Here is a 23,504-nt window from a genome sequence, read left to right as displayed (position 1 = left end):
ACTCTTCCGGTTGGTGGTGGCTTATTAGTTCCGTATTCCTTATCAGGATCTCCTGTCATAAAACAACTCATGCAAGTGGTTACTGTGGTGCCTGGCCAGGGTGGGCGGTTTCAATCAGTGTGCTTCCCCTAACACTTCCTGCAACAGAGTCACTTTTATTTTTTTTACTTTCTGTAGACAAAGATTATATTTTATGTATCTTGAAAACTACATAATGGAATCAATGCATGATTCTGCAACTTTTATCTATTGTCAGCATTGTCTTTTGAGATCTGTTGATCCATATAGATTGATTCTTTCCATAGAAATGGTAATCCATATTCTACTCTGTTGTTTAAATGCTAAGTCATGTTGGATTCTTTTGTGACCCCATAGGCTGTAGCCCAGCCAGGCTCCTCTGTCCATGGGATTTCCCAGGCAAGAGAACTGGAGTGGGTTGCTGTTTCCTTCTCCAGAGGGTCTTCCCAACCCAGGAATCAAAATCCGAGTCTCCTGCTTGGCAGGCAAATTCTTTACCACTGAGCTACCAGGGAAGCTCATTCTACCCCGTGAACATGCCAACATTTGTTTATCCATCTCCCAACTGACTGATGAGCTGTTTTAAAAAGAAATTTTCTTGTTGCAATGTAGTATATATAAGGCTGCCAGGGCTAATGCCATGACAGGCAGCCTAGATTAGGAGTAGGCCTGGTTTTCTGGGGTAACATGATTATCAGGCCACCTGGAGCCAGCCAATCAACATGCGCCTAGTAAGAAAGAGGGAACCTATCAGGGAAAAGCTGAAAAGCCTGCGAACATCCAAGTTTGAAAAAAAGCCCGCGAAGGTTTGGGCCAATAAGATTGCTTTGCAAACATGTAACCAATCCGCTTAAGCCAGCTACCAACTGTTTATGCACACCCTATAAATTTGGGTAACAGCGTGGGCTCAGCGCTCTCTGACCCCGCACCACTGCGTTGGTTGCAGCAGAAGCCCTGGCTCGAGTCAGTAATAAACTTCCCTTTTTGCGAATTGCATTGTCTTGGAAGCCTTCTCTCTTCCCGCTCGGGGATTCGGACATCGGGCAAAACACATACTTGTTTAAGTTTCTTTATGTACTTGTGTTAGAGATAATAAAGAGTGAAAAAATTTCTGTGTTGTAGGGTATGCTAATTTCAAGTTAATAGGTATTACTCCAATAATTTTTCAAACAAGTTCTAGCAACGTATATGTTCCTGTTTCCCCACATCCTTGTGAATACTTGATATTATATGACAAAAATTTTTGTCAGTCTGATAATTATAAAATATCTAATTACATTTTATTGTGTACTTTCCTGAATACTGAAAAGATCAAAAACTTTTCTACATGTTCTTTGGTTATTCTTCATTTGTGAATTGCAAGATCAATTCTTTATCTTAAGAAGAAACACAAACCAGGACTTTCCTGGTGGTCCAGTGGCTCAGAGGGCCTAGGTTCCATCCCTGGTCAGGAAAATAGATTCCACATGCCACAACTGAAAATTCTACATGCCAGAACAAAGATCAAAGATTCTGCAGGCCACAGCTAAGACCCAGGACAGCCAAATAAATAAGCAAAAATAAAACAAATGTTATTTTTTTTAAAAACCCAATGTAATTTCGATGTTCTCTTTGCCTCTTTTCATTGATTTGTTCTCTTTATATTCTGAATACTGTGAAAGAAAATTCATATTTTATGGCAAGACAAAGATTTAAACATAAAAAAATTTCTCTGCCCTTTTGCCTTCTCTCCCTCTGCTGTATCTGCATTGTGTATCTGCATTATGCATTGACCAGACCTCCCCCATCAGCAGAAATACCTGTTCAAACCTAAACAGCAACATTCTTCTGGCATCAACAAGACAATTCCTTACAAGATAACATTCCTCCTTAATCTTGTAAAGGGCCAGATCTGGATTGCATAAACTGTAAATAATACATCATTTATTATATAGCCCCTTATCTCAAAAACTTATGCATAACTGTGCCTAAACTTCTAATGGGCAGAACAGTTCTCAGAACTTTCTGAGATTATAATTCTGAGGTTATAATTCTCAATTTGGCTCGAATAAAATTTTCCATTTTTTCAGATCAACTAATTTCTTTGTTAACATAATCTTTTGTGGTTTGTCTTTGAATAAAAGCTTATGACAATGATTTTGTTTGAAAGTTTTAATATCAAAGTACCAAAATTTACACTTTTTTCTTTATGATTTCTGTTTTAAAATTTTTTTATTTCATTGTTAAGAAATCCATCATTGCTCCAAAGTTTTAAAAATATTATACATTTTCTACTGAATTTTAATTTCTATTATTTTTTATGAAAGTGTAGTTGCTTTATAGTGTTGTGTTGGTTTTAGGTGTACAGAGAAGTGATTTATATATATATATATACACACACATATATATATATATATATATGTATACACACATATATATATGTGTATATACACACACACACATACATATATATTTTCAGATTATTTTCCCTTACAAGTTGTTATAAAATATTGACTAGAGTTCCATGTGTTACACAGTAGGTCCTGTTGGTTATCTATTTTATATGTAGTAATGTATCTGTTGGGCAGGGCTTCCCTGGTGGCTCAGAGGTTAAAACGTCTGCCTGCAATACAGAAGACCCAGGTTCAATCCCTGGGTTGGGAAGATCCCTTGGAGAAGGAAATGGCAACCCACTCTAGTATTCTTGCCTGGAGAATCCCATGGACGGAGGAGCCTGGTAGGCTACAGTCCACAGGGTCGCAAAGAGTTGAACACGACTGAGTGACTTCACTAATGTATCTGTATACATTAATCTTAAACTTCTAATTTATCCCTCCCTGAAATTTTTAAATAATTATTTTTACAATTAAGTTTGATATTCTTTTGGAGTTTTTTCATGAAATAAAATCTAACTTTACTTTTCCCATACGGTAATCCAGTTGACTCAGGATCATTTACTTAGTTATCCATTATTTTCCTAGCAATTTGCTTTAACATCTAACACATTAGAGCCTCATATGATTGATTGTGTTTCTGGGGCCTTTCATATATTTGTTGGGCTTCCCTGGTGGCTCAGTGGTAAAGAATCTGCCTACAATGTGGGAGACCTGGGTTTGATCCCTAAGCTGGGAAGATCCCCTGGAGAAGGAAATGGCAACCCACTCCAGTATTCTTGCCTGGAGAATTCCATGGACAGAGGCGCTTGGTGGGCTTCAGTCCATGGGATTACAAAGAATTGGACATGACTGAGCGAATTAGTCCCTATATAATACTGTCTTCATTTATACGGCTTTATAGTAAATTTAAATATCTCCTCTTTTACTTTTCAGTATTATTTTAGACTTTTATTCTTTTACATGATTTTACCAAACTGTTGACCTGAAACAAATAGACAACCAGATATTTCTCCAGTAAGTACTTGTTTATCCTGGATAGCAGAGAATTGCAATTCAGGGTCTGTAGTTATGGTGAGTCACATGCAAGTTCCTGAAGGACAAAGAAAGGAGCATGCTTTTTATAAGGAGGAAAAGGAAGATGGGAGGGCTATAGTAACCAAAGAACACATGACTTTTGATTGGCTGAGTCCCTGCCAGGAAAGGAGTCTTTCTTTTTCCCATTGGCCTCTGTTACCATCATAGGGTATGAGAGCTCCCCCTCTGGTCTTCTAATTCTATTTAATTCAGGTTTCTATTGATTAATGTTTTACAATACCATTGAGGAGTTTAAAGATGATGTCTTCTATTCCTACTTTGCTAAGAGTTTTATCATAAATGAATATTGAATTTTATGATGTGTTTTCATCTAAATCTATTGAAAAGATTTAGCAAAGACTTTCTCTTTGTTAAATCTAACACTGTAAATTATATTGATAGTTTTTTAAAATATATATATTGGTAGTTTTGGGTTAACCATCCTTGAACTGACAAGAGAAAGTTTGCTTGATCATGACATATTGTTTTGTGGCCACACACACCACATTTATACTACACATCCTTTCCGGTTATATTGACTAGCTCTCCTTTGTTGTTATCTATTTCATTAGTTTTCTTGCTTGTTTTTATTCTGTCATTTTCCACATTTTATTTTAGTTTGCTTGCTTATTGTTATTCTTAATATCTTGAGTGGAAATGTTAAATTTATGTCTTCAAATTAGAGCATTCAAGGCTACAGATATTCCTCAGAGCATTAATCATGGCATATTTCACAAATTTGAAATGTAGGTTTTTCATTTTTTTTTTTATTTCAGTATTAAATACTGCTGTCACTTTGATTTTCTTTTCAAATCATGATTTTTTTTCCAAAAAATATATGCAATTATCTCTTTTTAAATTGGAACTCTCCCTAACACATACACAAAAATAAATTAAAAATAGATTAAAACCTAAATATGAGACCAGACACTATAAAATTTTTAGAGAAAAACATAGGCAGAACACTCTTTGACATAAATCACAGCAATATCTTGTTTGACCCACGCCCTAGAGTAATGAAAATAAAAACAAAAATAAACAAATGGGATCTAATTAAACTTAAAAGCTTTGGAACAGCAGAGGAAGCCACAAACAAGATGAAAAGACAACCATCAGAATGGGAAAAAATATTTGCAAATGAAGCAACTGACAAGGGACTAATCTCTAAAATATCCAAATAGCTCATGCAGCTCAATATTTTTCAAAAAAGAAAACCACAAAGAGCCAAATAAAAAAATGGGCAGAAGATCTAAATAGGCATTTCTCCAAAAAGACATATAGATGGTCAACAAACATATAAAAAGATGCTTAACACCACTAATTATTAGAGAGATGCAAATCAAAACTACCAGGAGGTATTACCCCAAACCAGTCAGAATGGTCATTATCAAAAAGTCTACAAACAGTAAATGCTGGAGAGAGTGTGGAGAAAAGGGAACCCCCTTACATGATTGGTAGGAATGTATTGGTGCAGCCACTATGGAGAACAGTATAGAGGTTCCTTAAAAAAACTAAACCTAGAACTACCATACGATTCAGTGATCCTACTCCTACTCCCAGTATGTACTTCAATGTATACTGGGTATATACTTGGAGAAAACCATAATTCAAAAAGATACATGCACCCCAGTGTTCACTGTAGCACTATTTACCATAGCCAGGACATGGAAGCAAACTAAATGTCCATAGATGGAGGAATGTGTAATGAAGGTGTGGTACATATATACAATGGAAAGTTATTCATCCATAAAAAAACAAATAATGCCATTTGCAGTGACATGGATGGACCTGGAGATTGTCATACTGAGTGAAGTAAGTTAGAGAAAAATATGATATCCCTTATATGTGAAATCTAAGAAAATGATAAAAATGACTTATTTACAAAATAGAAATAGACTCATAGATATAAAAATCAAACTTATGCTTACCAGGAAGGAAAGATGGGGGGGTTGTAAATTGGGAGATAAGGATTGACATATACATACTACTATATATAAAATGGATAACTAATAAGGATTTAATGGATAGAACAGGGAACTCTTCTCAATGCTCTGTAATGTTCTATATAGGAAAATAATCCAAAAAAGAATCTAAAAAAGTATATACATATGTATAACTGATTCACTTTCAGGTACAGGAGAAGTTAACACAACATTGTAAATCAACTATACTTTAATAAAAATTTAAAAAGAAATGGGGGGAGTGGTTGGGGAAGGGAAAGCTCTTTTTTACACCAGAATGCCAGCTAATGAATGCAGAACAATTGATTCAATTAGAAAATTGCCATTTGACAATGAACATAGAATAATTACCTTAGAGGAAAGTCATCAAGGGAGCCTAAAATGTATGAGTGAAATGTGATGACAAACAGGATTCTCACATAGTGTCAAAACATCTCTCTGGGAGTGCTAAATCACTTCAGTCATGTCTGACTTTGCGACCCCATGAACTGTAGTACTAGTCTACCAGGCTCCTTTGTCCATGGGATTTCTCAGTCAAGGATACTGGAGTGGGTTGCCATGTCCTCCTCCAGGGGATCTTCCTGACCCAGGGATCAAACCCGCATCTCTTATATCTCCTGCATTGGCAGGCAGGTTCTTTACCACTAGTGCCACCTGGGAAGTCCAAAATATCTCTCTAAAAGGTATATATTATGTCAACTGAAAGAAAAACACACAACATAAAAGCTGTAAGTTTAAGTTTTTTCAGACTTTTACTGAGGAATGTAGCCTGGGAGACAGCTGTTCAATACCTCTGAGAAAGCTGCTCTGAAAACGTGGAGAAAGAAGCCAATTTAACTGTGATTTTTGGCTGGGGAATACAAGCAGTCAAGGATATATATATAGTGAAGTTGCTTAGTCTTGTCCGACTCTTTGTGACCCCATGGACTGTAGCCTACCAGGTTCCTCTGTCCATGGAATTTTCCAGGCAAGAGTACTGGAGTGGATTGCCATTTCCTTCTCCAGCAGTCAAGGATACATTTTGGTAAAAGATTTCTACTAGTCACAAAGAACAAATATCTCAACTTAATGATTTTAGTGCTTTTCTATGAATGAAAATATGCAAGAAACTAGATTCAAAAAATTTTCTTCTGAGATTATATATCTAACTATCTAGGGGAACTGCTTGTCCAAAGCACATAGCATCCTGTACTTACCATCTTCTGGAACCAAAATCTTCATCTTGTTTCACCTTAATTTTCTGTCAGAAGCCCAATGTACACTGTTCATTAGAGACTGCAGTGGGTAAATCTGTGTAGAATTAGATAGGGAGCAAAAATGCTCTTTTGTTCTTTGTTTACAGTTAAGAAAGGGAAAACAATAACATGTGGAGAAATTTGGCAGATATTGTCTTAACCATGTAAGATTCCCTGGAGGAAGCAATGGCAACCCACTCCAATATTCTTGCCTGGGAAATCCCATGGACAGAGGAGCCCGGTGGGCTACAGTCTATGAGGTCACAGAGTCAGACACGACTGAGCACACACAAGCACTATCTTAATCATGTGATCAAGTTGAGTTCATTAGAAATGGTAGGGGGCATGTGGCAGTGGGGAGGGAGGAACTTCCCTGGTGGTTCAGTGGTTAAGATTCCATCCTTTCAATGCAGGGGCATGGGTTCAGTCCCTAGTCGGTTCCACGTGAGGCAGAGTGAGACCAAAAAGAAAAAAAAGAAAAGAAACAAAGAAAGAAACGAAAGAAAAATGGGATAAATCAATATTTTGTCAACTAGGTCATGAACATCTCCAATTTATACTCAGATGGTTTTATCCATTACATAACATTTCCCCTTGAGCCATGGATTCCTGGCTTGTTTATCAGAAGCAATTCAAACCAACCAGCTTCTTCCTGTTAGCAGCATTCCATAGATAAGGACTCTCTTGCTAGCAAACCCCTTTAGCTCTTTTGTTAGGAGGTAATCATTAGCATGTTTCCAAGGAGATATGGTCTAGTCACCTGCCTTATTTCTGCCCTCACTCTCTATCCCCCAATCAGAGAAGAGGAGAGACTGCAGGCTGATCACTTAACCCTTTCTTTCCCATTTGTGCTAAGCAGATTCAGTTGTGTCCGACTCTTTGCAACCCCATGGACCGTAGCCTGCTAGGCTCCTCTGTCCATGAGATTCTCTAGTCAAGAATACCAGAGTGGGCTGCCATCTCCTTCTCCAGGGGATTTTTCCAACCCCGGGATTGAACCCACATCTCTTACATCTCCTGCAATGGCAGGCAGGTTCTTTACCACTAGTGCCACCTGGGAAGCCCTTCCTTCATAGACATCACAAATATATTCATGTATTCTTCTCTATTCATTGTTCACCCTGGCATGCTTCATTAAATAGAAATTCTTGGTCTAGATATAACAGTGTTTATCAGTAGTTTGCTTTAAAGTTTCTACTTTTGAAAATTATGTTTAGGAAATTGCTTCCGACCTCAGGTCACAAAGATATACTGCTTTATATCCTTCTAGGAACTATATTGGGTTCAGTTCAGTTCAGTTGCTCAGTTGTGTCCGACTCTTTGCGACCCCATGAACTGCAGCACGCCAGGCCTCCCTGTCCATCACCAACTCCCAGAATTTACTCAAACTCATGTCCATTGAGTTGGTGATGCCATCCAACCATCTCATCCTCTATCATCCCCTTCTCCTGCCCTCAATTTTTCCCAGCATCAAGGTCTTTTCAAATGAGTCAGCTCTTCACATCAGGTGGCCAAAGTATTAGAGTTTCAGCTTCAACATCAATCCTTCCAATGAACACCCAGGACTGATCTCCTTTAGGATGGACTGGTTGGATCTCCTTGCTGTCCAAGGGACTCTCAAGAGTTTTCTCCAACACCACAGTTCAAAAGCATCAATTCTTCAGCACTCAGCTTTCTTTATAGTCCAACTCTCACATCCATACATGACCACTGGAAAAACCACAGCCTTGACTAGACAGAACTTTGTTGGCAAAGCAATGTCTCTGCTTTTTAATATGCTGTCTAGGTTGGTCATAACTCCTTCCAAGTGTTATGCCCGATGTCTCAATCCCCAAGCGGGAAGAGAGAAGGCCTCCAAGACAATGCAACTTGCAAAAAGGGAAGTTTATTGCTGACTCGAGTCAGGGCTCCTGCTGCATCCAACGCAGTTGTGCGGGGTCAGAGAGCCCCGAGCCCAAGCTGTTACACAAATTTATAGGGTGAGCACACGCCACTGGTAGTTGGTTTAGCGGATTGCAAAGCAATTTCATTGGTCAAAACTTTCGCGCCCGTGGGACTTTCCCGGGGCTTTCCGCCCTGTTCCTAATTGGCAAACAGCGGTCAGTGTTAAGCGAAAGCTGATCCAGGTGGCCTGATCATCTTACCACCCAGAAGTAGGAAGGCCTACTCCTAATCTAAGCTGCCTGCCATGGCATTACTTCTGCTCGCCTCACACAAGGAGTGAGTGTCTTTTAATTTCATGGCTGCAATCAACATCTGCAGTGATTTTGGAGCCCAGAAAAATAAAGTCAGTGACTATCTCCACTGTTTCCCTATCTATTTGCCATGAAGTGATTTTAGTTTTCTGAATGTTGAGCTTTAAGCCAACTTTTTCACTGTCCTCTTTCACTTCCATCAAGAGGCTCTTTGGTTCTTTTTCACGTTCTGCCATAAGGATGGTATCATCTGCATATTTGAGGTTATTGATATTTCTCTCTGCAATCTTGATTCCAGCTTGTGCTTCATCCAGTCCAGCATTTCTCATGATGTACACTGCATATAAGTTAAATAAGCAGGGTGACAATATACAGCCTTGATGTACTCCTTTTCCTATTTGGAACCAGTCTGTTGTTCCATATTCAGTTCTAACTGTTGCTTCCTGACTTGCATACAGGTTTCTCAAGAGGCAGGTCAGGTGGTCTGGTATTCCCATATGTTTCAGAATTTTCCACAGTTTATTGTGATCCACACAGTCAAAGGCTTTGGCATATTCAGTAAAGCAGAAATAGATGTTTTTCTGGAACTCTCTTGCTTTTTTGATGATCCAGCAGATGTTGGCAATTTGATCTCTGGTTCCTCTGCCTTTTCTAAAACCAACGTGAACAGCTGGAAGTTCTCAGTTCACGTACTGTTGAAGCCTTGATTGGAGAATTTTGAGCATTACTTTACTAGCCTGTGAGATGAATGCAATTGTGCAGTAGTTTGAGCATTCTTTGGCATTGCCTTTATTTGGGATTGGAGTGAAAACTGACCTTTTCCAGTCCTGTGGCCACTGCTGAGTTTTCCAAATTTGCTGGCATATTGAGTGTAGCACTTTCACAGCATCATCTTTTAGGATTTGAAATCACTCAACTGGAATTCCATCACCTCCACTAGCTTTGTTTATTGGGTAATGTTTTCTAAATCATCTCAGAGCTGGAACAACCCTCCAAAACTCTTAGCTTTATGCACACATCCCTGGTCCAACTCTCTGTGCACAGGGCATGGGCTGAAGGATCCTTCCTGAGAATTTGTCCTCACTTAAAACTCAACATTCAGAAAACGAAGATCATGGCATCTGGTCCCATCAGTTTATGGCAAATAGCTGAGGAAGCAATGGAAACAATGACAGACTATTTTGGGGGCTCCAAAATCACTACATATGGTGACTGCAGCCATGAAATTAAAAGATGCTTGCTCCTTGGGAGAAAAGTTATGACCAACCTAGACAGCATATTAAAAAGCAGACACATTACTTTGCTAACAAAGGACCGTCTAGTCAAAGCTATGGTTTTTCCAGTAGTCATGTATGGATGTGAGAGTTGGACCATGAAGAAAGCAGAGCACAGAAGAATTGATGTTTTAGAACTGTGGTATTGGAGAAGAGTCTTGAGAGTCCCTTGGACAGCAAGGAGATCCAACCAGTCCATCCTAAAGGAGATAAGTCCTGAATATTCATTGGAAGGACTGATGCTGAAGCTGAAACTCCAATACTTTGGCCACCTGATGTGAAGAACTGACTCATTTGAAAAGACCCTGATGCTGGGAAAGATTGAAGGTGGGAGAAGGGAACGAGAGAGGATGAGATGGTTGAATGGCATCACCGACTCGATGGACATGAGTTTGAGCAAGCTCCAGGAGTTGGTGATGGATGGGGAAGCCCAGCATGCTGCAGCCCATGGGGTCACAAAGAGTTGGACAGGACTGAGTGACTGACTGAACTGGACTAGCCCACAGCGTTTAGAGAGCCATCCAACTCCAAGAACTCTGTGAGTCATTTTGCCTTCAGCTTCCTCATGCTGCTTGGACTTTCAGTTTGGCATTTTTTTGGCATCTTGGGTTTTGTTTATAGCTTGACTATGTACCCCACTTCTACCCCTCATTTTTAAAGTGAAGCATTTGCAGTATTTCTAGTATACAGCCTTGGCGATAGGCCATCTTTTTACTAACCTTGTCTTCTGTGTTAATCAAGCAGTTATAATTCCTTTCCCTTGTAATGACATGTTTAAGATCATTTAATAATGGCAATGGAAGAACTATGGTTCAGGCATCCAAAATGCAGCTGAGTGGCCATTGTGGGTGTGGTTTCCGACACTTTCCTGCATCAATTCCTGAATTTTCTGAACTGTATCAAACTCAAGGATAGCACAAGCCATTTTTCAAAACAATATCTGCTAGCCAAGTACAGTCTTATGGACTCAAGTTCTCCCCTTGTAACTGTGCAACAATTTCAGACCCCAAGGAATCCTTGCTAAACAAGCACCCTTACCTCTTATCAGCTTATACTCCTAATTTTTTTCCCCCTGCACTGCATGGCATACAGGGTTTTAATTCCCCAATCAGGGTTTGAACCTAAACCTCTTGTTGTGGGAGCTCGGAGTCCTAACCACTGGCCCTCTAGGGGATTCCTTCCAATCCTAATTCTTGGTGAACAATTTAGCAATTGTTGCCTGTTAAGCCTCCTTCATTTTGTAAACCATCAGAACACAATTCAAGTGTTTCATGAGTCTGTCTCTCCCAGGTTATAGCTCTCAGCTTGAATAAAATTCACTTCTCTCCTTTATTATGGAGTACACATTGATTATTTGCATTGCTACTTGTAGCATCATAGAATAGAAATCTCTAGTCTATGGGGGATAGGAAACTTTTGCAGGGAGATAACAAATACCTAAAGAAGAATTTTATGAAGGTTCTGCCTAATGTTAAATGTGATATGAATTTTCTTCAATGTATACTTTCAATCATCAGTAAAATATTATGTTTTGTTTTGCTCTCTTTTTGGTTGCCTGGCATGTGGGATCTTAGTACCTGACCAGGGATTGAACCTGCACCCTCTGCATTAGAAGTAAGAACTCCTAAGTGCTAGACTGCCAGAGAAGGTCCAAAACATTCTCTTCTTATCAATGCCTTTCATCAGTAGTCTGAACTTGGATATGGCTAAAGATTGAGGCTGCTCATGGAATCCCCTTAGGTTACAATTTGAGATTCAAATTCCACTTCTCATATTATCTGTTGGACCTTGGACAAATTCTGTAACTTCTCAGAGTCTCAGAAGACTCTTCTTTCTCTTTTCTATCAGAATAATATGTATCTCACAAGACTGTTGTGTTGAATGAGGAAGGTTGTGTATGTGACTTTCATTCCTCTCTCCTCATGGAAAAGAATAGTAGGATGGAGAGTTTTCAGGGAGCATTTGGATTCCTTAAATAACTCATGCTCCAAAACTGGGTAAATAACTCAGCCTCAGTGTACCTTAGTCTCACTGTGTATAAAATAGTCTTTAAGATTTCTTTCAAATAAAAAAGTTTATGATTTAAGATTCTGTAACTATATTTAGGATAAAAGGCTGATAAGGCTTCTGGGCAGTTGTTTTTCTTTGCAAATATTTAATTAGGTTTATAAATTTACAAAATGAAAGAAGTGATTTATGAGTTAAATATTTCCCAAGTTAGCCTAGGGTATTTCTTAAATTATCTGCCTTATCCTCATACACAGTTATGTCATAACCAATTACAAGAGGTGTATCAAATAATTTAGTTCTAAAATGACTAATTTGAGTGGGAAATACAAGGAAGGAAGGAGGAAATCCAGTAGAGGGAGATCAGAATTGGAAAAATGTTGGGGGTGCATTGATACAATCTGCTTTTACTTTGGAAGTTTATTTATACATCTATTTCTTAAAAAGCAACAGTAGACTAACTTAAGTCTTCTTTTGTTAATATGCCTAATTTGATGATCATGGGAAATTTCTAGCTACTAGTAGAAACCAATTTTATTCCTCTAGCTCAAAATGACAAAGAACCAAGGGAAGCAGAACTGATAAAGATTCTCTCTGAGTATATTTTTACTTTTTTACAAGTCATTGATCTTCAGTAAGCTTCTTTTTGTTATAGGTGATCTAAATTGATCCGTGGTAAATGGAAAATAATAGTCTATTCTTAAATAACTGTGAACAGGAGGTTCAAAACTAGCTCCTGTTGGAAGCAGTTGCAGAATGTTGAAGAAATCTGTACAGGCACACACATAAAGAGAACTCTCTCAGCAATGGAGGAGCAGCTGAGCTACGTTGCTGCAGAAGGCCATCGATCACATTTATTATACTGCAGACAGCAGCAATTTTAAGTGAGGCTGGGTTTCCTGAATGAATTCCAATAATTCAAGTTATGATTCCTAAACTGTGTGTCAGACTAATTCAATATTACTTTTAGGCTAAATAAATAAATAAATGTTGAAATTATTAGCCCCATAATATGGGTAAAAGAACATGATTTTATTACCCTAATCATTAATAACAGCATTACAAACCAAATGATGATTTTTTTAAAAAAAAATCAAATAATGAGAGAAATTGTGCAAATCCAAATTACTGCATTACAGTTTCACAAATGGTCAGTTTTTTGGTTTGTTTTTACATTAAAGATAAATTTATTTTGGAGTGTTATTTGAAACCTGAAAAATAACTTTTTTTTCCAAAATGGAAATGCTTTTCTTTTGTTTTTGTTGATTTTAAGTCATTCATGGTCATGAAAAAGAATACAAGACATTTAAAAAGAATTTCCCTCATATAACACCTTTTGGGGATATGTGTAAAAAAAAAGTTAAATATTTTCCAGACTTTTAATACAGAGCTTTCCTTCCTTCCATCTGTCTATCCATCCATCCATGCCATCTTTCCATATTCAGAAGTAGAGAGGTGGACTTGAGGCAGGACAGAGGGGTTTCCTGTTCCCAGGAAGTAGAAGACTCACAAAACATATCACCAGGGCATTGTTCAGGCTCCCCTGAGGACAAAGACAGGCAGACCTGCTGTAGGGTAGGGAGAGCTAAGTGCTGGGAGTTTGGGTCTCCATGCCCTCATTTCAGGTCAGTTTCTGACTAATGTGAGACTATGGGCAAATCATCTCGTCCTCATTTATAAAATATATGTTCTTTGCATGTTAGTATATCTTGAATTAGATTCTGCTTTATAACTTTGTTTTGAAAAAGGGATCATTAACTTTTGATAAAAGGTAATTTCTAAATTTATGAGACCATTTAATTGGTGGATGCTCTGAAATACTCTAACCAATATGTGATGCTGTATATATGTTTTCAAGCCCTGTAATGACCATTTAGCTAGCTTCCTTTAGGCTGAGTTTAAAACACTTAAATTTTGTTTTTGAGGAATAGAGATAAAACAGATGTTTCTGTTGGCTCTGAGAAAATGCTTTAAACAATTGATCATGCCTTGTCATTGATAAAATGATACTAGCACTGGGATCAGTAACACAGACAAGGGCTTGGGAGTGGTTGTCTATGCATGCAGAATTTCAAAGATGTGGGCCTCAGGAATACAGGGGGTTTTGTATGGAGCTGAATGAACCTTCCACAGTCTGAAAGACCATCTTTGGGAAACAAATATCTGGTTGCCATGGAGACACTCAAGGTGGATGAAGGATGGATTAATCAAAATACAGTAAATCCTTTTTACGAGCTTCCTAAGAAATCTAGTGTGACGTGCACCCTCTGGTCTGTCTCCTCTTATTCTTCCCTCCATCGCACAGGAAATCCACCATGGACTACAATGACACACACTGATTGTTCTGAGCTCTATGTACACACTAACAATACTCTCTCTTGCCTGAAAGGCATGATCAAACAAGCACAAGTGCTCTTCAAACATTTATTTTTTAAAATAGTTTCTGAAATGTAAGAAAAAAATCATCCTATCCTCTCTGCTGTAAAAAGAAAAGAGTGGTTAGAAATAGCCTCTGAAAATTGATTATTTATTAACTGAACTACATTCTCTGGGAAATAAAGGATATGAAATAATTTGTGCTAAGATAGACGCTGCATCCAGATTGAGTCTAAATGCACAACTGATCTGATAAATTTAGCTTTTCAATTCAGTAAAAAAAATTTTAAAAAGCCTTCTCAGTCCCAGTATCAGTTAAATAAAGCAATGAATCTAAATAAATTATTAAGTTGAATAAATTAAGTGAATAAATAAATTAAACGGCTATTCCCCTTCCTTCCCAACAAACTGACAGGCCAAATTAATCAAAATAGTTAATCCAGTTGTGGGGGACATTTCCAGAAGCCTCCAGTAAATCATTTTGGAGCAGCCAATTCAATTTTAAGCCTGGTCTTGAATAGTCACTGCATCAAGTAGATTGGATAAGCTTGCACAGAATCAAGACAATGTAAGTAGGTTTTGGATGCTCTCCAAGAACAGATAGAAGTTCACAGTGAGGATGTCAGTTACTGCAGGTGAGGTACCCTGTACCTCTGTACCAGTACAGGGTACAGGCAGAGAGGTTTTCCAGGTCAGCATACCATATTTGAAACTCCAAGCGTTCTCACAGACTGAAGGGAACAGAAGATGCAAATTCCAAAGGAACTCAGCACAAAGTAAAAAAGTGATTCTCCATTCAGGTTGACTTTGCATGATTAGGGGTAGGGAAGGCTGGGAGTGGGTGCTACTGAATTTTGGTGGGTAGAAGACAGGGATGCTGCTAAACATCCTACAGTGCACAGGACAGCCTCTTGAGGAAAAGAAAAACGTTGACAGTGCTGAGGTTGAGAAATCCTGCAGAAGAAGAAAGAGTTAGTAGATTCTAAGCAGCACCTTAGAGTGAGCACATAATCACAGATGTACATAAATTCTGAGCTAAGCAATAGGAATCCGCTCTGAGCTTGGAATCTGAAGACCTGAATCTCAATTGTAGCCTTGCTATTTATTTTTACCTGTGACTTGTCAAGCCTCTTTGAACCCAGTTGTTTAATTTGTTAAATGTTGATAGTAATATCAGCTTACATTATAGCAACGATTGAGTAAGAGAACAGATACAGAAACATGGAATACAGGGTTAGTACTCAGGAAATAATGATTGGAAACAGACCAGCCAGCTTATCTTTTATGTGTGTGTGTGTTTGTTTTTGTTTTGTTTTGAGGCAAGGCTGGTCAGTTTTGGCCAACAGTGACAATAAAAAGAAAAAAAAATGTTTGACATTTCTTATTCATTTTGGCTCTTGATGTATTACAGGGGAGGAAAGTTTTCTTCAACCCTCTTAGGCTAGATCTGAAAATTAAACTCATCTAAGACAGATTAACAGGAAAAACACGTATACATTTTACTGAATTGTTACAAATACATGGGCTCCTCCCCTAGAGAATGAAGACCCAAAGAAAAGGACCAGAGTTCAGCTCAGTTCAGTTCAGTCACTCAGTCATGTCCGACTCTTTGCGACCCCATGAATCATAGCACGCCAGGCCTCCCTGTCCATCACAAACTCCCAGAGTTTACTCAAACTCATGCCCATCGAGTCAGTGATGCCATCCAACCATCTCATCCTCTGTCATCCCCTTCTCCTCCTGTCCCCAATCCCTCTCAGCATCAGGGTCTTTTCCAATGAGTCAGCTCTCCGCATCAGGTGGCCAAAGTACTGGAGTTTCATCTTCAGCATCAGTCCTTCCAATGAACACCCAGGACTGATCTCCTTTAGGATGGACTGGTTGGATCTCCTTGCAGTTCAGGGGGCTCTCAAGAGTCTTCTCCACACCACAGTTCAAAAGCATCAATTTTTTGGTGCTCAGCTTTCTTTGTAGTCCAACTCTCACATCCATACAAGACCACTGGATAAACCATAGCCTTGATCAGATGGACATTTGTTGGCAAAGTAATGTCTTTGCTTTTTAATATGCTCTCTAGGTTGGTCATAACTTTCCTTCCAAGGAGTAAGCGTCTTTTAATTTCATGACTGCAATCAGCATCTGCAGTGATTTTGGAGCCCAAAAAATTAAAAGTATGTACACAAAGAAACAATAAATTTGTGATGAATTGAGAAGACAGAGATATTTGCACTATGAGTAGTCAATGACAAAGGAGAAACTAGGAAGATAAGATTTAGTTTACAAAGTTTATTTATACATATTTCTCAGCCTCCATTTCCCTATCTCTGGTAATAAGGGTGCCTTTCTTCCTCCTGGTACAAGGAGGGTGCATTCAAGTGGGGGATTGCTGTCCTGTTTCAGAGAAGAGAAAGGCAGGGGAGGTCAGAATGACCTTCCTCTTTCTGCTGTGTTCTTTTTTTCCCCTCATACTCCTTCTGTTCAAAATATTCAATACACCAAAGTGCCATATTTTGAGGTCACGTGTCTTTTCTTTTTCTTTTTTTCTGGCCATGCAGGTGATATGTGGGATCTTAATTCCCCCACTAGGGATAAAAGCCTCTCTCACTGCAGTGGGAGCATGGAGTCTTACCACTGGGCCACCAGGGGAAGTCCCATGGGGTCCCATATTTTGAATCCCATTAGTATGACAGAGGATGAGATGGTTGGATGGCATCACTGACTCAATGGACATGAGTTTGAGCCATCTCAGGGAGATAGTGAAGGGCAGGGAAGCCTGGTGTGCTGCAGTCCGTGGGGTTGCGAAGCGTCAGACACAAGTGACTAAACATTAGTAGGAAATGATTTTTTGCTTAAAGCCTGCTGGATGTGAGGCTACAACGCAGCAGAAGGCTTGTGTATGGCTGAACCACACTGACTCCATTTTGTCAGCTCAAACTCAGGCCCACAGTCCAGCCCCTCCCCTTTCTGCATGACTGAGCTCTAGCCTACTCACTAGGAATGCGATAAGGAGCCAGATAAGTTCTCTACGAACGTTTAGCTTTGCCTTCATCTGATATGAAAACTGCAGGAATGGCGTCTGCTGATGTAGACAGTTAATGCTCTCCAGGGCATGATGGTCATGAGGCCCTCCCTAGGGGGAAGGCGAGGAAAACAGCCCAGGTCCTATGGACGTGTTCCTCCCTTAGTAGTCAGATTAAGCTTTTAGGTTAGGCCCCTTAAATCCCCCCTACATCTTTCAGCAGCACAGAGTGAAGTTTCAAATGCCTCTGGATCTTTGTCAGCCTGATTCTGCCTGCATATGAGTTACCCACAATGAACTTCATAATTGCACTACATGGAGTTTCCTGCTTTGTTTTTCTGCCTCAAAGTTCCTTCTCAGTTTGAAGGATGTTACTCAATATTCCCTCCATCTAACACTTTGCATTAGAAAGAAGAGCTAGGAAAGGTGTTAGGGGAGAGGCAATGTGGAGGAGTGTACCTTAGGAAAGATGGATAGGAAGCATGGCATGCAGGTATCTGACAGAACTTCAAAAAGGAAGTTTTGCTGTGAGACAGGCAATGTACAGAGGAGCCTGAAGGGCTACGGTCCATTGAGTCGCAAGAGTCGGACACAACTGAAACGACTTAGCACGCAAGTTCCCACGCAGGCAAAGTAACCCTCTCTTTTATATCACTGAACAACCTTCAGTAAAGTGTTACTCACTCCCCTGTGAATTGTGGGTTTGAATTCTTTTTGTTTTGTTTTTGATACAAGAAAGTGCAGCATCCTGCTCCAGAGTGAATATAAAGGACTGACACTAGTCCACGTTTAAAAAAAAAAAAATTACCCCAAACTTGGAAATAAGTCAAAAGGTAGTTAATGTCATGGGCTACCCTGGTGGCTCAGTGGTAAATAATCTTACACTGAGAACTTTAGCTTGTTGGTACAATTAAATAGAGCCCAGAGATTTAATAATTTATAACTCTTAAAGCTAATCTCTGGCAATTATTTTCTTCTTTGCTTGGTAAGAAAGACAAACCTGAAGGTGATGGCTTTATTACCCTATAGGATTTTAACCACTGTATATCTTTATCTAACTTTGTTGGTGTTGTTGTTCAGTCCCTCCTCAGTGGTGCTCGACTCTTTACCACCCCATGGACTAGAGCACGCCAGGCTTCCCTGTCTTTCACTATCTCCTGGAGTGTGTTCAAACTCATGTCCATAGAGTTGATGATGCCATCCAACCATCTCATCCTCTGTCACGCCCTTCTCCTGCCCTCAATCTTTCCCAGCATCAGTGTCCTTTCCAGTGAGTCTGCTCTTCACACCAGGTGGCCAAATGATTGGAGCTTCAACTTTAGCATCACTCCTTCAAATGAATATTCAGGATTGAGTTTCTTTAGGATTGACTGCTTTGATCTCCTTGCGGTCCAAGGGACTCTCAAGAGTCTTCTCCAGCTCCACCGTTTGAAAGCATCAGTTCTTTTTTTTAAATCTTTTTTTTTCCATTTATTTTTATTAGTTGGAGGCTAATTACTTTACAATATTGTAATGGTTTTTGCCATACATTGACATGAATCAGCCATGGATTTACATGTGTTCCCCATCCCGATCCCCCCTCCCGCCTCCCTCTCCATCCCATCCCTCTGGGTCTTCCCAGTGCACCAGCCCCGAGCACTTGTCTCATGCATCCAACCTGGGCTGCTGATCTGTTTCACCCTTGATAGTATACTTGTTTCAATGCTGTTCTCTCAGAACATCCCACCCTCGTCTTCTCCCACAGAGTCTAAAAGTCTGTTCTGTACATCTGTGTCTCTTTTTTCTGTTTTGCATATAGGGTTATCATTACCATCTTTTAAAATTCCATATATATGCATTAGTATACTGTATTGGTCTTTATCTTTCTGGCTTACTTCACTCTGTATAATGGGCTCCAGTTTCATCCATCTCATTAGAACTGATTCAAATGAATTCTTTTTTTTTTTTTTTTTTTTTTTTATGGGTGTCAAAATCTCAACCACTGTTCAGGCTTTTTAATGTTAATTTAATATGTTAGTTAATGATTAACATGGTTACTTGTCTCTAGGACCCGGTTGCCAAAGTCTATACATATTTGTTGGATGGGATTTTCCTCTTTTTGATTCTAACTCCCACATCTAACCATCTGGCCAAACTGACTTTCTTTTTTTTTTTTTAAATTTTTTATTAGTTGGAGGCTAATTACTTCACAACATTTCAGTGGGTTTTGTCATACATTGATATGAATCAGCCATAGATTTACACGTATTCCCCATCCCGATTCCCCCTCCCACCTCCCTCTCCACCCGATTCCTCTGTGTCTTCCCAGTGCACCAGGCCTGAGCACTTGTCTCATGCATCCCACCTGGGCTGGGGATCTGTTTCACCATAGATAGTATACATGCTGTTCTTTTGAAATATCCCACCCTCACATTCTCCCACAGAGTTCAATAGTCTGTTCTGTATTTCTGTGTCTCTTTTTCTGTTTTGCATATAGGGTTATCGTTACCATCTTTCTAAATTCCATATATATGCGTTAGTGTGCTGTAATGTTCTTTATCTTTCTGGCTTACTTCACTTTGTATAAGGGGCTCCAGTTTCATCCATCTCATTAGGACTGGTTCAAATGAATTCTTTTTAATGGCTGAGTAATATTCCATGGTGTATATGTACCACAGCTTCCTTATCCATTCATCTGCTGATGGGCATCTAGGTTGCTTCCATGTCCTGGCTATTATAAACAGTGCTGCAATGAACATTGGGGTGCACGTGTCTCTTTCAGATCTGGTTTCCTAAGTGTGTATGCCCAGAAGTGGGATTGCTGGGTTATATGGCAGTTCTATTTCCAGTTTTTTAAGAAATCTCCACACTGTTTTCCACAGCGGCTGTACTAGTTTGCATTCCCACCAACAGTGTAAGAGGGTTCCCTTTTCTCCACACCCTCTCCAGCATTTATTGCTTGTAGACTTTTGGATAGCAGCCATCCTGACTGGCGTGTAATGGTACCTCATTGTGGTTTTGATTTGCATTTCTCTAATAATGAGTGACATTGAGCATCTTTTCATGTATTTGTTAGCCATCTGTATGTCTTCTTTGGAGAAATGTCTGTTTAGTTCTTTGGCCCATTTTTGAATTGGGTCATTTATTTTTCTGTAATTGAGCTGCAGGAGTTGCTTGTATATTTTTGAGATTAATCCTTTGTCTGTTTCTTCATTTGCTATTATTTTCTCCCAATCTGAGGGCTGTCTTTTCACCTTACTTATAGTTTCCTTTGTAGTGCAAAAGCTTTTAAGTTTCATTAGGTCCCATTTGTTTAGTTTTGCTTTTATTTCCAATATTCTGGGAGGTGGGTCATAGAGGATCTTGCTGTGATTTATGTCGGAGAGTGTTTTGCCTATGTTCTCCTCTAGGAGTTTTATAGTTTCTGGTCTTACATTTAGATCTTTAATCCATTTTGAGTTTATTTTTGTGTATGGTGTTAGAAAGTGTTCTAGTTTCATTCTTTTACAAGTGGTTGACCAGCTTTCCCAGCACCACTTGTTAAAGAGGTTGTCTTTTTTCCATTGTATATCCTTGCCTCCTTTGTCAAAGATAAGGTGTCCATAGGTTCGTGGATTTATCTCTGGGCTTTCTATTCTGTTCCATTGATCTATATTTCTGTCTTTGTGCCAGTACCATACTGTCTTGATGACTGTGGCTTTGTAGTATAGTCTGAAGTCAGGCAGGTTGATTCCTCCAGTTCCATTCTTCTTTCTCAAGATTACTTTGGCTATTCGAGGTTTTTTGTATTTCCATACAAATTGTGAAATTATTTGGTCTAGTTCTGTGAAAAATACCATTGGTAGCTTGATAGGGATTGCATTGAATCTATAGATTGCTTTGGGTAGAATAGCCATTTTGACAATATTGATTCTTCCAATCCATGAACACGGTATGTTTCTCCATCTGTTTGTGTCCTCTTTGATTTCTTTCATCAGTGTTTTATAGTTTTCTATGTATAGGTCTTTTGTTTCTTTAGGTAGATATACTCCTAAGTATTTTATTCTTTTTGTTGCAATGGTGAATGGTATTGTTTCCTTAATTTCTCTTTCTGTTTTTTCATTGTTAGTATATAGGAATGCAAGGGATTTCTGTGTGTTAATTTTATATCCTGCAATTTTACTATATTCGTTGATTAGCTCTAGTAATTTTCTGGTAGAGTCTTTAGGGTTTTCTATGTAGAGGATCATGTCATCTGCAAACAGTGAGAGTTTCACTTCTTCTTTTCCTATCTGGATTCCTTTTACTTCTTTTTCTGCTCTGATTGCTGTGGCCAAAACTTCCAACACTATGTTGAATAGTAGTGGTGAGAGTGGGCACCCTTGTCTTGTTCCTGATTTCAGGGGAAATGCTTTCAATTTTTCACCATTGAGGGTGATGCTTGCTGTGGGTTTGTCATATATAGCTTTTATTATGTTGAGGTATGTTCCTTCTATTCCTGCTTTTTGGAGAGTTTTAATCATAAATGAGTGTTGAATTTTGTCAAAGGCTTTCTCTGCATCTATTGAGATAAGCATATGGTTTTTATCTTTCAATTTGTTAATGTGGTGTATTACATTGATTGATTTGCGGATATTAAAGAATCCTTGCATTCCTGGGATAAAGCCCACTTGGTCGTGGTGTATTTTTTTAATATGTTGTTGGATTCTGTTTGCTAGGATTTTGTTAAGGATTTTTGCATCTATGTTCATCAGTGATATTGGTCTGTAGTTTTCTTTTTTTGTGGCATCTTTGTCTGGTTTTGGAATAAGGGTGATGGTGGCCTCATAGAATGAGTTTGGAAGCTTACCTTCATCTGCAATTTTCTGGAAGAGTTTGAGTAAGATAGGTGTTAGCTCTTCTCTAAATTTTTGGTAGAATTCAGCTGTGAAGCCATCTGGTCCTGGGCTTTTGTTTGCTGGTAGATTTTTTATTACAGTTTCGATTTCCTTGCTTGTGATGGGTCTGTTAAGATCTTCTGTTTCTTCCTGGTTCAGTTTTGGAAAGTTATACTTTTCTAAGAATTTGTCCATTTCATCCAAGTTGTCCATTTTATTGGCATAGAGCTGCTGGTAGTAGTCTCTTATGATCCTTTGTATTTCAGTGTTGTCTGTTGTGATCTCTCCATTTTCATTTCTAATTTTGTTAATTTGGTTCTTCTCTCTTTGCTTCTTAATGAGTCTTGCTAATGGTTTGTCAATTTTGTTTATTTTTTCAAAAAACCAGCTTTTAGCTTTGTTGATTTTTGCTATGGTCTCTTTAGTTTCTTTTGCATTTATTTCTGCCCTGATTTTTAAGATTTCTTTCCTTCTGCTAACCCTGGGGTTCTTCATTTCTTCCTTCTCTAATTGCTTTAGGTGTAGAGTTAGGTTATTTATTTGGTTTTTTGCTTGTTTCTTGATATAAGCCTGTAATGCTATGAACCTTCCCCTAAGCACTGCTTTTACAGTGTCCCATAGGTTTTGGGTTGTTGTGTTTTCATTTTCATTCATTTCTATACATATTTTGATTTCTTTTTTGATTTCTTCTATGATTTGTTGGTTATTCAGAAGCGTGTTATTTAGCCTCCATATGTTTGAATTTTTAACAATTTTTTTCCTGTAATTGAGATCTAATCTTACTGCACTGTGGTCAGAAAAGATGACTGGAATGATTTCAATTTTTTTGAATTTTCCAAGACCAGATTTATGGCCCAGGATGTGATCTATTCTGGAGTAGGTTCCGTGTGCACTTGAGAAAAAGGTGAAGTTGATTGTTTTGGGGTGAAATGTCCTATAGATATCAATTAGGTCTAGCTGGTCCATTGTGTCATTTAAGGTTTGTGTTTCCTTGTTAATTTTCTGTTTAGTTGATCTATCCATAGTTGTGAGTGGGGTATTAAAGTCTCCCACTATTATTGTGTTACTATTAATTTCCTCTTTCATACTTGTTAGTGTTTGCCGTACATATTGTGGTGCTCCTATGTTGGGTGCA

The 23,504-nt window shown here is 38.7% G+C and overlaps 1 long non-coding RNA gene across 1 annotated transcript; it reads right to left on the bottom strand.

The window, feature by feature from the left end:
- Positions 1-639: 639 nt before the first annotated feature.
- LOC122674542 lies at positions 640-17,157 on the bottom strand. The gene is made up of 3 exons (XR_006334992.1): positions 17,148-17,157; positions 10,767-10,773; positions 640-788 (listed from the first exon to the last, which is right to left on the bottom strand). It is a non-coding gene; the product is annotated as an uncharacterized LOC122674542 (long non-coding RNA).
- Between the last annotated feature and the right edge of the window lie 6,347 nt (positions 17,158-23,504).

Source organism: Cervus elaphus, chromosome 18 (genome assembly GCF_910594005.1).
Source record: "Cervus elaphus chromosome 18, mCerEla1.1, whole genome shotgun sequence".
NCBI classification, from domain to species: domain Eukaryota; kingdom Metazoa; phylum Chordata; class Mammalia; order Artiodactyla; family Cervidae; genus Cervus; species Cervus elaphus.
The sequence above is the reverse complement of the archived record's forward strand: the minus strand, read 5'-3'. Positions and strand labels throughout refer to the sequence as shown.